The sequence below is a fragment of the Silene latifolia genome, chromosome 11, assembly GCF_048544455.1.
Source record: "Silene latifolia isolate original U9 population chromosome 11, ASM4854445v1, whole genome shotgun sequence".
NCBI lineage: Eukaryota > Viridiplantae > Streptophyta > Magnoliopsida > Caryophyllales > Caryophyllaceae > Silene > Silene latifolia.
In genome coordinates, this window is record NC_133536.1 from 113623289 (window position 1) to 113637476 (window position 14188).

Below are 14188 nucleotides of genomic sequence, written 5' to 3' on the forward strand. Positions count from 1 at the left end.
AAGGACAAATGGTTTACACAATGAGTCACAAGGACTAATAAATAAGGACAAATGGTTTAAACAACGAGTCACAAGGACTAAAGAACAAGGGCAAATGGTTCACACAACGAGTCACAAGGACCTATGAACATGGACAAATAGTTTACAAAGGCAAATTATATAATTACTTTAACTTAATTATTACAAAACCTCTTTTACATCAAATTACAAAGAACCAACATAAATGAAAGTGAAAGTCTTCTAAATGATGATCTAGCTACTAAGTCTTCTGATCCAGTGTCTCACGCCCATCAAGCTCCCGTCCTATCTTTTAAACCTGTCAAGTCTGCTCGCCAATATTTGGGTCATCACAGGTGTTCACGAATACACAGGGTCAACCACGAGGTTGAGTAGGGAATACAATGAAACAACAAAATATGATATGCATGCTCCTCCGTCACCTCCATCTCCATCTCAACTCATATCTCATAACCCGGACAACCCAGCCATACCGATCCCCGGTAGACTATATATATCGACCGTAGCCGATCCGCCATTTCGCTTGTTGAGGACACCAGGGCAAGTCTGCAGAACCCGCCTGGGCCTTATCACAACATCATCATCACCACACCACGTCACCACAACATCCTCCATCTCCAATGCATATGAATGCTCAGAAGAAATTAATGCAACACAATATGTATATCATTGCACTGATCAATGATGATTTCACAACATTTTAGGAAGTTTGTTACGCATATAGTGAAGGACAAATGGTTAACATAACGAGTTACAAGGACTAATGAACAAGGACAAATGGTTCACACAACGAGTCACAAGGACTAATGAACAAGGAAATATAGTTTACACAACGAGTCACAAGGACTAATGAACATGGACAAATGGTTCACACAACGAGTCACAAGGAATAATGAACAAGAAAAATTGGTTCACACAACAAGTCACAATAACAAGGACAAATGGTTTACACAATGAGTCACAAGGACTAATAAACAAGGACAAATGGTTTAAACAACGAGTCACAAGGACTAAAGAACAAGGGCAAATGTTTCACACAACGAGTCACAAGGACAAATGAACAAATAGTTTACACAACGAGTCACAAGGACTAATGAACAAAGACAAATTGTTCACACAACAGGTTAAAATAACAAGGACAAATGGTTCATACAACGAGTCAGAAGGACTAATGAACAAGGACATATAGTTTACACAACGAGTCACAAGGACTAATGAACAAGGACAAATGGTTCACACAATGAGTCACAAGGAATAATGAACAAGGAAAATTGGTTCACACAATAAGTCACAATAACAAGGTCAAATGGTTTAGACAACGAGTCACAAGGACTATTAAATAAGGAGAAATGGTTTAAATAAAGAGTCACAAGGACTAAAGAACAAGGCCAAATGGTTCACACAACGAGTCACAAGGACTAATGAACAAGGACAAATAGTTTACACAACGAGTCACAAGGACTAATGAACAAGGACAAATGGTTCACACAACAAGTCAAAATAACAAGGACAAATGGTTTACACAATGAGTCACTAGGACTAATAAACAAGGACAAATGGTTTAAACAACGAGTCACAAGGACTAAAGAACAAGGGCAAATGGTTCACACAACGAGTCACAAGGACCTATGAACAAGGACAAATAGTTTACACAACGAATCACAAGGACTAATGAACAAGGACAAATGGTTAACACAATAAGTCACAAGGACAAATGGTTAACATAACGAGTTACAAGGACTAATGAACAAGGATAAATGGTTCACACAACGAGTCACATGGACTAATGAACAAGGACAAATGGTTTACACAACGAGTCACAAGGACTAATGAACAAGGACAAATGGTTCACACAACGAGTCACGATGACTAATGAACAAGAACAAATGGCTTACACAACGAGTCACATGGACTAATGAACAAGGACAAATAGTTCACACAATGAGTCACAAGGACTAATGAACAAGGAAAAATGGTTCACACAACAAGTCACAATAACAGAACAATGGTTTACACAACGAGTCATAAGGACTAATAAACAAGGATAAATGGTTTAAACAACGAGTCACAAGGACTAAAGAACAAGGACAAATGGTTCATACAACGAGTCACAAGGACTAATGAACAAGGACAAATGGTTCACACAACGAGTCACAAGGACAAATGGTTAACATAACGAGTTACAAGGACTAATGAACAAGGACAAATGGTTCACACAACGAGTCACAAGGACTAATGAACAAGGAAATATAGTTTACACAACGAGTCACAAGTACTAATGAACATGGACAAATGGTTCACACAACGAGTCACAAGGAATAATGAACAAGAAAAATTGGTTCACACAACAAGTCACATTAACAAGGACAAATGGTTTACACAATGAGTCACAAGGACTAATAAATAAGGACAAATGGTTTAAACAACGAGTCACAAGGACTAAAGAACAAGGGCAAATGGTTCACACAACGAGTCACAAGGACCTATGAACATGGACAAATAGTTTACACAACGAATCACAAGGACTAATGAACAAGGACAAATGGTTCACACAACGAGTCACAAGGACAAATGGTTAACATAACGAGTTACAAGGACTAATGAACAAGGACAAATGGTTCACACAACGAGTCACAAGGACTAATGAACAAGGAAATATAGTTTACACAACGAGTCACAAGGACTAATGAACATGGACAAATGGTTCACACAACGAGTCACAAGGAATAATGAACAAGAAAAATTGGTTCACACAACAAGTCACAATAACAAGGACAAATGGTTTACACAATGAGTCACAAGGACTAATAAACAAGGATAGATGGTTTAAACAACGAGTCACAAGGACTAAAGAACAAGGACAAATGGTTCATACAACGAGTCACAAGGACAAATAAAACAAGGACAAATAGTTTACACAACGAGTCACAAGGACTAATGAACAAGAACAAATGGTTCACACAACGAGTCACATGGACTAATAAACAAGGACAAATGGCTCACACAACGAGTCACATGAACTAATGAACAAGGACAAATGGCTCACACAACGAGTCACAAAAACTAATGAACAAGGAAAAATGGTTCACACAACAAGTCACAATAACAAGGACAAATGGTTTACACAACGAGTCATAAGGACTAATAAACAAGGACAAATGGTTTAAACAACGAGTCACAAGGACTAAAGAACAAGGACAAATGGTTCATACAACGAGTCACAAGGACTAATGAACAAGGACAAATGGTTCACACAACGAGTCACAAGGACAAATGGTTAACATAACGAGTTACAAGGACTAATGAACAAGGACAAATGGTTCACACAACGAGTCACAAGGACTAATAAAACAAGGACAAATAGTTTACACAACGAGTCACAAGGACTAATGAACAAGGACAAATGGTTCACACAACAAGTCAAAATAACAAGGACAAATGGTTTACACAATGAGTCACAAGGACTAATAAACAAGGACAAATGGTTAACACAATAAGTCACAAGGACAAATGGTTAACATAACGAGTTACAAGGACTAATGAACAAGGACAAATGGTTCACACAATGAGTCACATGGACTAATGAACAAGGACAAATGGTTCACACAACGAGTCACAAGGACAAATGGTTAACATAACGAGTTACAAGGACTAATGAACAAGGACAAATGGTTCACACAACGAGTCACAAGGACTAATGAACAAGGAAATATAGTTTACACAACGAGTCACAAGTACTAATGAACATGGACAAATGGTTCACACAACGAGTCACAAGGAATAATGAACAAGAAAAATTAGTTCACACAACAAGTCACAATAACAACGACAAATGGTTTACACAATGAGTCACAAGGACTAATAAATAAGGACAAATGGTTTAAACAACGAGTCACAAGGACTAAAGAACAATGGCAAATGGTTCACACAACGAGTCACAAGGACCTATGAACATAGACAAATAGTTTACACAACGAATCACAAGGACTAATGAACAAGGACAAATGGTTAACACAATAAGTCACAAGGACAAATGGTTAACATAACGAGTTACAAGGACTAATGAACAAGGACAAATGGTTCACACAACGAGTCACAAGGACTAATGAACAAAGAAATATAGTTTACACAACGAGTCACAAGGACTAATGAACATGGACAAATGGTTCACACAACGAGTCACAAGGAATAATGAACAAGAAAAATTGGTTCACACAACAAGTCACAATAACAAGGACAAATGGGTTACACAATGAGTCACATGGACTAATAAACAAGGATAGATGGTTTAAACAACGAGTCACAAGGACTAAAGAACAAGGACAAATGGTTCATACAACGAGTCACAAGGACTAATGAACAAGGACAAATGGTTCACACAACGAGTCACAAGGACAAATGGTTAACATAACGAGTTACAAGGACTAATGAACAAGGACAAATGGTTCACACAACGAGTCACAAGGACTAATGAACAAGGAAATATAGTTTACACAACGAGTCACAAGGACTAATGAACATGGACAAATGGTTCACACAACGAGTCACAAGGAATAATGAACAAGAAAAATTGGTTCACACAACAAGTCACAATAACAAGGACAAATGGTTTACACAATGAGTCACAAGGACTAATAAACAAGGACAAATGGTTTAAACAACGAGTCACAAGGACTAAAGAACAAGGGCAAATGTTTCACACAACGAGTCACAAGGACAAATGAACAAATAGTTTACACAACGAGTCACAAGGACTAATGAACAAAGACAAATTGTTCACACAACAAGTTAAAATAACAAGGACAAATGGTTCATACAACGAGTCAGAAGGACTAATGAACAAGGACATATAGTTTACACAACGAGTCACAAGGACTAATGAACAACGACAAATGGTTCACACAATGAGTCACAAGGAATAATGAACAAGGAAAATTGGTTCACACAATAAGTCACAATAACAAGGTCAAATGGTTTAGACAACGAGTCACAAGGACTATTAAATAAGGAGAAATGGTTTAAATAAAGAGTCACAAGGACTAAAGAACAAGGCCAAATGGTTCACACAACGAGTCACAAGGACTAATGAACAAGGACAAATAGTTTACACAACGAGTCACAAGGACTAATGAACAAGGACAAATGGTTCACACAACAAGTCAAAATAACAAGGACAAATGGTTTACACAATGAGTCACTAGGACTAATAAACAAGGACAAATGGTTTAAACAACGAGTCACAAGGACTGAAGAACAAGGGCAATGATTCACACAACGAGTCACCAGGACCTATGAACAAGGACAAATAGTTTACACAACGAGTCACAAGGACTAATGAACAAGGACAAATGGTTAGCACAATAAGTCACAAGGACAAATGGTTAACATAACGAGTTAAAAGGACTAATGAACAAGGACAAATTGTTCACACAACGAGTCACAAGGACTAATGAACAAGGAAATATAGTTTACACAACGAGTCACAAGGACTAATGAACATGGACAAATGGTTCACACAACGAGTCACTAGGAATAATGAACAAGAAAAATTGGTTCACACAACAAGTCACAATAACAAGGACAAATGGTTTACACAATGAGTCACAAGGACTAATAAACAAGGATAGATGGTTTAAACAACGAGTCACAAGGACTAAAGAACAAGGACAAATGGTTCATACAACGAGTCACAAGGACTAATGAACAAGGACAAATGGTTCACACAACGAGTCACAAGGACAAATGGTTAACATAACGAGTTACAAGGACTAATGAACAAGGACAAATGGTTCACACAACGAGTCACAAGGACTAATGAACAAGGAAATATAGTTTACACAACGAGTCACAAGGACTAATGAACATGGACAAATGGTTCACACAACGAGTCACAAGGAATAATGAACAAGAAAAATTGGTTCACACAACAAGTCACAATAACAAGGACAAATGGTTTACACAATGAGTCACAAGGACTAATAAACAATTACAAATGGTTTAAACAACGAGTCACAAGGACTAAAGAACAAGGGCAAATGATTCACACAACGAGTCACAAGGACAAATGAACAAATAGTTTACACAACGAGTCACAAGGACTAATGAACAAAGATAAATTGTTCACACAACAAGTTAAAATAACAAGGACAAATGGTTCATACAACGAGTGGAAGGACTAATGAACAAGGACATATAGTTTACACAACGAGTCACAAGGACTAATGAACAAGGACAAATGGTTCACACAACGAGTCACAAGGAATAATGAACAAGGAAAATTGGTTCACACAACAAGTCACAATAACAAGGTCAAATGGTTTACACAACGAGTCACAAGGACTAATAAATAAGGAGAAATGGTTTAAATAAAGAGTCACAAGGACTAAAGAACAAGGCCAAATGGTTCACACAACGAGTCACAAGGACTAATGAACAAGGACAAATAGTTTACACAACGAGTCACAAGGACTAATGAACAAGGACAAATGGTTCACACAACAAGTCAAAATAACAAGGACAAATGGTTTACACAATGAGTCACTAGGACTAATAAACAAGGACAAATGGTTTAAACAACGAGTCACAAGGACTGAAGAACAAGGGCAAATGGTTCACACAACGAGTCACCAGGAGCTATGAACAAGGACAAATAGTTTACACAACGAGTCACAAGGACTAATGAACAAGGACAAATGGTTAACACAATAAGTCACAAGGACAAATGGTTAACATAACGAGTTACAAGGACTAATGAACAAGGACAAATGGTTCACACAACGAGTCACAAGGGCTAATGAACAAGGACATATAGTTTACACAACGAGTCACAAGGACTAATGAACAAGGACAAATAGTTTACACAACGAGTGACAAGGACTAATGAACAAGGCTAAATGGTTCACACAACGAGTCACAAGGACTAATGAACAAGAACAAATGGTTCACACAACGAGTCACATGGACTAATAAACAAGGACAAATGGCTCACACAACGAGTCACACGGACTAATGAACAAGGACAAATGGCTCACACAACGAGTCACAAAGACTAATGAACAAGGAAAAATGGTTCACACAACAAGTCACAATAACAAGGACAAATGGTTTACACAACAAGTCATAAGGACTAATAAACAAGGACAAATGGTTTAAACAACGAGTTACAAGGACTAAAGAACAAGGACAAATGGTTCATACAACGAGTCACAAGGACTAATGAACAAGGACAAATGGTTCACACAACGAGTCACAAGGACAAATGGTTAACATAACGAGTTACAAGGACTAATGAACAAGGACAAATGGTTCACACATTGAGTCACAAGGACTAATAAAACAAGGACAAATAGTTTACACAACGAGTCACAAGAACTAATGAACAAGGACAAATGGTTCACACAACAAGTCAAAATAACAAGGACAAATGGTTTACACAATGAGTCACAAGGACTAATAAAAAAGGACAAATGGTTTAAACAACGAGTCACAAGGACTAAAGAACAAGGGCAAATGGTTCACACAACGAGTCACAAGGACCTATGATCAAGGACAAATAGTTTACACAACGAATCACAAGGACTAATGAACAAGGACAAATGGTTAACACAATAAGTCACAAGGACAAATGGTTAACATAACGAGTTACAAGGACTAATGAACAAGGACAAATGGTTCACACAACGAGTCACAAGGATTAATGAACAAGGAAATATAGTTTACACAACGAGTCACAAGGACTAATGAACATGGACAAATGGTTCACACAACGAGTCACAAGGAATAATGAACAAGAAAAATTGGTTCACACAACAAGTCACAATAACAAGGACAAATGGTTTACACAATGAGTCACAAGGACTAATAAACAAGGATACTGGTTTAAACAACGAGTCACAAGGACTAAAGAACAAGGACAAATGGTTCATACAACGAGTCACAAGGACTCATGAACAAGGACAAATGGTTCACACAATGAGTCACAAGGACAAATGGTTAACATAACGAGTTACAAGGACTAATGAACAAGGACAAATGGTTCACACAACGAGTCACAAGGACTAATGAACAAGGAAATATAGTTTACACAACGAGTCACAAGGACTAATGAACATGGACAAATGGTTCACACAACGAGTCACAAGGAATAATGAACAAGAAAAATTGGTTCACACAACAAGTCACAATAACAAGGACAAATGGTTTACAAAATGAGTCACAAGGACTAATAAACAAGGACAAATGGTTTAAACAACGAGTCACAAGGACTAAAGAACAAGGGCAAATGTTTCACACAACGAGTCACAAGGACAAATGAACAAATAGTTTACACAACGAGTCACAAGGACTAATGAACAAGGACAAATGGTTCACACAACAAGTCAAAATAACAAGGACAAATGGTTTACACAATGAGTCACTAGGACTAATAAACAAGGACAAATGGTTTAAACAACGAGTCACAAGGACTGAAGAACAAGGGCAAATGATTCACACAACGAGTCACCAGGACCTATGAACAAGGACAAATAGTTTACACAACGAGTCACAAGGACTAATGAACAAGGACAAATGGTTAACACAATAAGTCACAAGGACAAATGGTTAACATAACGAGTTAAAAGGACTAATGAACAAGGACAAATGGTTCACACAACGAGTCACAAGGACTAATGAACAAGGAAATATAGTTTACACAACGAGTCACAAGGACTAATGAACATGGACAAATGGTTCACACAACGAGTCACAAGGAATAATGAACAAGAAAAATTGGTTCACACAACAAGTCACAATAACAAGGACAAATGGTTTACACAATGAGTCACAAGGACTAATAAACAAGGATAGATGGTTTAAACAACGAGTCACAAGGACTAAAGAACAAGGACAAATGGTTCATACAACGAGTCACAAGGACTAATGAACAAGGACAAATGGTTCACACAACGAGTCACAAGGACAAATGGTTAACATAACGAGTTACAAGGACTAATGAACAAGGACAAATGGTTCACACAACGAGTCACAAGGACTAATGAACAAGGAAATATAGTTTACACAACGAGTCACAAGGACTAATGAACATGGACAAATGGTTCACACAACGAGTCACAAGGAATAATGAACAAGAAAAATTGGTTCACACAACAAGTCACAATAACAAGGACAAATGGTTTACACAATGAGTCACAAGGACTAATAAACAAGGATAGATGGTTTAAACAACGAGTCACAAGGACTAAAGAACAAGGACAAATGGTTCATACAACGAGTCACAAGGACTAATGAACAAGGACAAATGGTTCACACAACGAGTCACAAGGACAAATGGTTAACATAACGAGTTACAAGGACTAATGAACAAGGACAAATTGTTCACACAACGAGTCACAAGGACTAATGAACAAGGAAATATAGTTTACACAACGAGTCACAAGGACTAATGAACATGGACAAATGGTTCACACAACGAGTCACAAGGAATAATGAACAAGAAAAATTGGTTCACACAACAAGTCACAATAACAAGGACAAATGGTTTACACAATGAGTCACAAGGACTAATAAACAAGGATAGATGGTTTAAACAACGAGTCACAAGGACTAAAGAACAAGGACAAATGGTTCATACAACGAGTCACAAGGACTAATGAACAAGGACAAATGGTTCACACAACGAGTCACAAGGACAAATGGTTAACATAACGAGTTACAAGGACTAATGAACAAGGACAAATTGTTCACACAACGAGTCACAAGGACTAATGAACAAGGAAATATAGTTTACACAACGAGTCACAAGGACTAATGAACATGGACAAATGGTTCACACAACGAGTCACAAGGAATAATGAACAAGAAAAATTGGTTCACACAACAAGTCACAATAACAAGGACAAATGGTTTACACAATGAGTCACAAGGACTAATAAACAAGGATAGATGGTTTAAACAACGAGTCACAAGGACTAAAGAACAAGGACAAATGGTTCATACAACGAGTCACAAGGACTAATGAACAAGGACAAATGGTTAACATAACGAGTTACAAGGACTAATGAACAAGGACAAATGGTTCACACAACGAGTCACAAGGACTAATGAACAAGGAAATATAGTTTACACAACGAGTCACAAGTACTAATGAACATGGACAAATGGTTCACACAACGAGTCACAAGGAATAATGAACAAGAAAAATTAGTTCACACAACAAGTCACAATAACAACGACAAATGGTTTACACAATGAGTCACAAGGACTAATAAATAAGGACAAATGGTTTAAACAACGAGTCACAAGGACTAAAGAACAATGGCAAATGGTTCACACAACGAGTCACAAGGACCTATGAACATAGACAAATAGTTTACACAACGAATCACAAGGACTAATGAACAAGGACAAATGGTTAACACAATAAGTCACAAGGACAAATGGTTAACATAACGAGTTACAAGGACTAATGAACAAGGACAAATGGTTCACACAACGAGTCACAAGGACTAATGAACAAAGAAATATAGTTTACACAACGAGTCACAAGGACTAATGAACATGGACAAATGGTTCACACAACGAGTCACAAGGAATAATGAACAAGAAAAATTGGTTCACACAACAAGTCACAATAACAAGGACAAATGGGTTACACAATGAGTCACATGGACTAATAAACAAGGATAGATGGTTTAAACAACGAGTCACAAGGACTAAAGAACAAGGACAAATGGTTCATACAACGAGTCACAAGGACTAATGAACAAGGACAAATGGTTCACACAACGAGTCACAAGGACAAATGGTTAACATAACGAGTTACAAGGACTAATGAACAAGGACAAATGGTTCACACAACGAGTCACAAGGACTAATGAACAAGGAAATATAGTTTACACAACGAGTCACAAGGACTAATGAACATGGACAAATGGTTCACACAACGAGTCACAAGGAATAATGAACAAGAAAAATTGGTTCACACAACAAGTCACAATAACAAGGACAAATGGTTTACACAATGAGTCACAAGGACTAATAAACAAGGACAAATGGTTTAAACAACGAGTCACAAGGACTAAAGAACAAGGGCAAATGTTTCACACAACGAGTCACAAGGACAAATGAACAAATAGTTTACACAACGAGTCACAAGGACTAATGAACAAAGACAAATTGTTCACACAACAAGTTAAAATAACAAGGACAAATGGTTCATACAACGAGTCAGAAGGACTAATGAACAAGGACATATAGTTTACACAACGAGTCACAAGGACTAATGAACAACGACAAATGGTTCACACAATGAGTCACAAGGAATAATGAACAAGGAAAATTGGTTCACACAATAAGTCACAATAACAAGGTCAAATGGTTTAGACAACGAGTCACAAGGACTATTAAATAAGGAGAAATGGTTTAAATAAAGAGTCACAAGGACTAAAGAACAAGGCCAAATGGTTCACACAACGAGTCACAAGGACTAATGAACAAGGACAAATAGTTTACACAACGAGTCACAAGGACTAATGAACAAGGACAAATGGTTCACACAACAAGTCAAAATAACAAGGACAAATGGTTTACACAATGAGTCACTAGGACTAATAAACAAGGACAAATGGTTTAAACAACGAGTCACAAGGATCGAAGAACAAGGGCAATGATTCACACAACGAGTCACCAGGACCTATGAACAAGGACAAATAGTTTACACAACGAGTCACAAGGACTAATGAACAAGGACAAATGGTTAGCACAATAAGTCACAAGGACAAATGGTTAACATAACGAGTTAAAAGGACTAATGAACAAGGACAAATTGTTCACACAACGAGTCACAAGGACTAATGAACAAGGAAATATAGTTTACACAACGAGTCACAAGGACTAATGAACATGGACAAATGGTTCACACAACGAGTCACTAGGAATAATGAACAAGAAAAATTGGTTCACACAACAAGTCACAATAACAAGGACAAATGGTTTACACAATGAGTCACAAGGACTAATAAACAAGGATAGATGGTTTAAACAACGAGTCACAAGGACTAAAGAACAAGGACAAATGGTTCATACAACGAGTCACAAGGACTAATGAACAAGGACAAATGGTTCACACAACGAGTCACAAGGACAAATGGTTAACATAACGAGTTACAAGGACTAATGAACAAGGACAAATGGTTCACACAACGAGTCACAAGGACTAATGAACAAGGAAATATAGTTTACACAACGAGTCACAAGGACTAATGAACATGGACAAATGGTTCACACAACGAGTCACAAGGAATAATGAACAAGAAAAATTGGTTCACACAACAAGTCACAATAACAAGGACAAATGGTTTACACAATGAGTCACAAGGACTAATAAACAATTACAAATGGTTTAAACAACGAGTCACAAGGACTAAAGAACAAGGGCAAATGATTCACACAACGAGTCACAAGGACAAATGAACAAATAGTTTACACAACGAGTCACAAGGACTAATGAACAAAGATAAATTGTTCACACAACAAGTTAAAATAACAAGGACAAATGGTTCATACAACGAGTCAGAAGGACTAATGAACAAGGACATATAGTTTACACAACGAGTCACAAGGACTAATGAACAAGGACAAATGGTTCACACAACGAGTCACAAGGAATAATGAACAAGGAAAATTGGTTCACACAACAAGTCACAATAACAAGGTCAAATGGTTTACACAACGAGTCACAAGGACTAATAAATAAGGAGAAATGGTTTAAATAAAGAGTCACAAGGACTAAAGAACAAGGCCAAATGGTTCACACAACGAGTCACAAGGACTAATGAACAAGGACAAATAGTTTACACAACGAGTCACAAGGACTAATGAACAAGGACAAATGGTTCACACAACAAGTCAAAATAACAAGGACAAATGGTTTACACAATGAGTCACTAGGACTAATAAACAAGGACAAATGGTTTAAACAACGAGTCACAAGGACTGAAGAACAAGGGCAAATGGTTCACACAACGAGTCACCAGGAGCTATGAACAAGGACAAATAGTTTACACAACGAGTCACAAGGACTAATGAACAAGGACAAATGGTTAACACAATAAGTCACAAGGACAAATGGTTAACATAACGAGTTACAAGGACTAATGAACAAGGACAAATGGTTCACACAACGAGTCACAAGGGCTAATGAACAAGGACATATAGTTTACACAACGAGTCACAAGGACTAATGAACAAGGACAAATAGTTTACACAACGAGTGACAAGGACTAATGAACAAGGCTAAATGGTTCACACAACGAGTCACAAGGACTAATGAACAAGAACAAATGGTTCACACAACGAGTCACATGGACTAATAAACAAGGACAAATGGCTCACACAACGAGTCACACGGACTAATGAACAAGGACAAATGGCTCACACAACGAGTCACAAAGACTAATGAACAAGGAAAAATGGTTCACACAACAAGTCACAATAACAAGGACAAATGGTTTACACAACAAGTCATAAGGACTAATAAACAAGGACAAATGGTTTAAACAACGAGTTACAAGGACTAAAGAACAAGGACAAATGGTTCATACAACGAGTCACAAGGACTAATGAACAAGGACAAATGGTTCACACAACGAGTCACAAGGACAAATGGTTAACATAACGAGTTACAAGGACTAATGAACAAGGACAAATGGTTCACACATTGAGTCACAAGGACTAATAAAACAAGGACAAATAGTTTACACAACGAGTCACAAGAACTAATGAACAAGGACAAATGGTTCACACAACAAGTCAAAATAACAAGGACAAATGGTTTACACAATGAGTCACAAGGACTAATAAAAAAAGGACAAATGGTTTAAACAACGAGTCACAAGGACTAAAGAACAAGGGCAAATGGTTCACACAACGAGTCACAAGGACCTATGATCAAGGACAAATAGTTTACACAACGAATCACAAGGACTAATGAACAAGGACAAATGGTTAACACAATAAGTCACAAGGACAAATGGTTAACATAACGAGTTACAAGGACTAATGAACAAGGACAAATGGTTCACACAACGAGTCACAAGGATTAATGAACAAGGAAATATAGTTTACACAACGAGTCACAAGGACTAATGAACATGGACAAATGGTTCACACA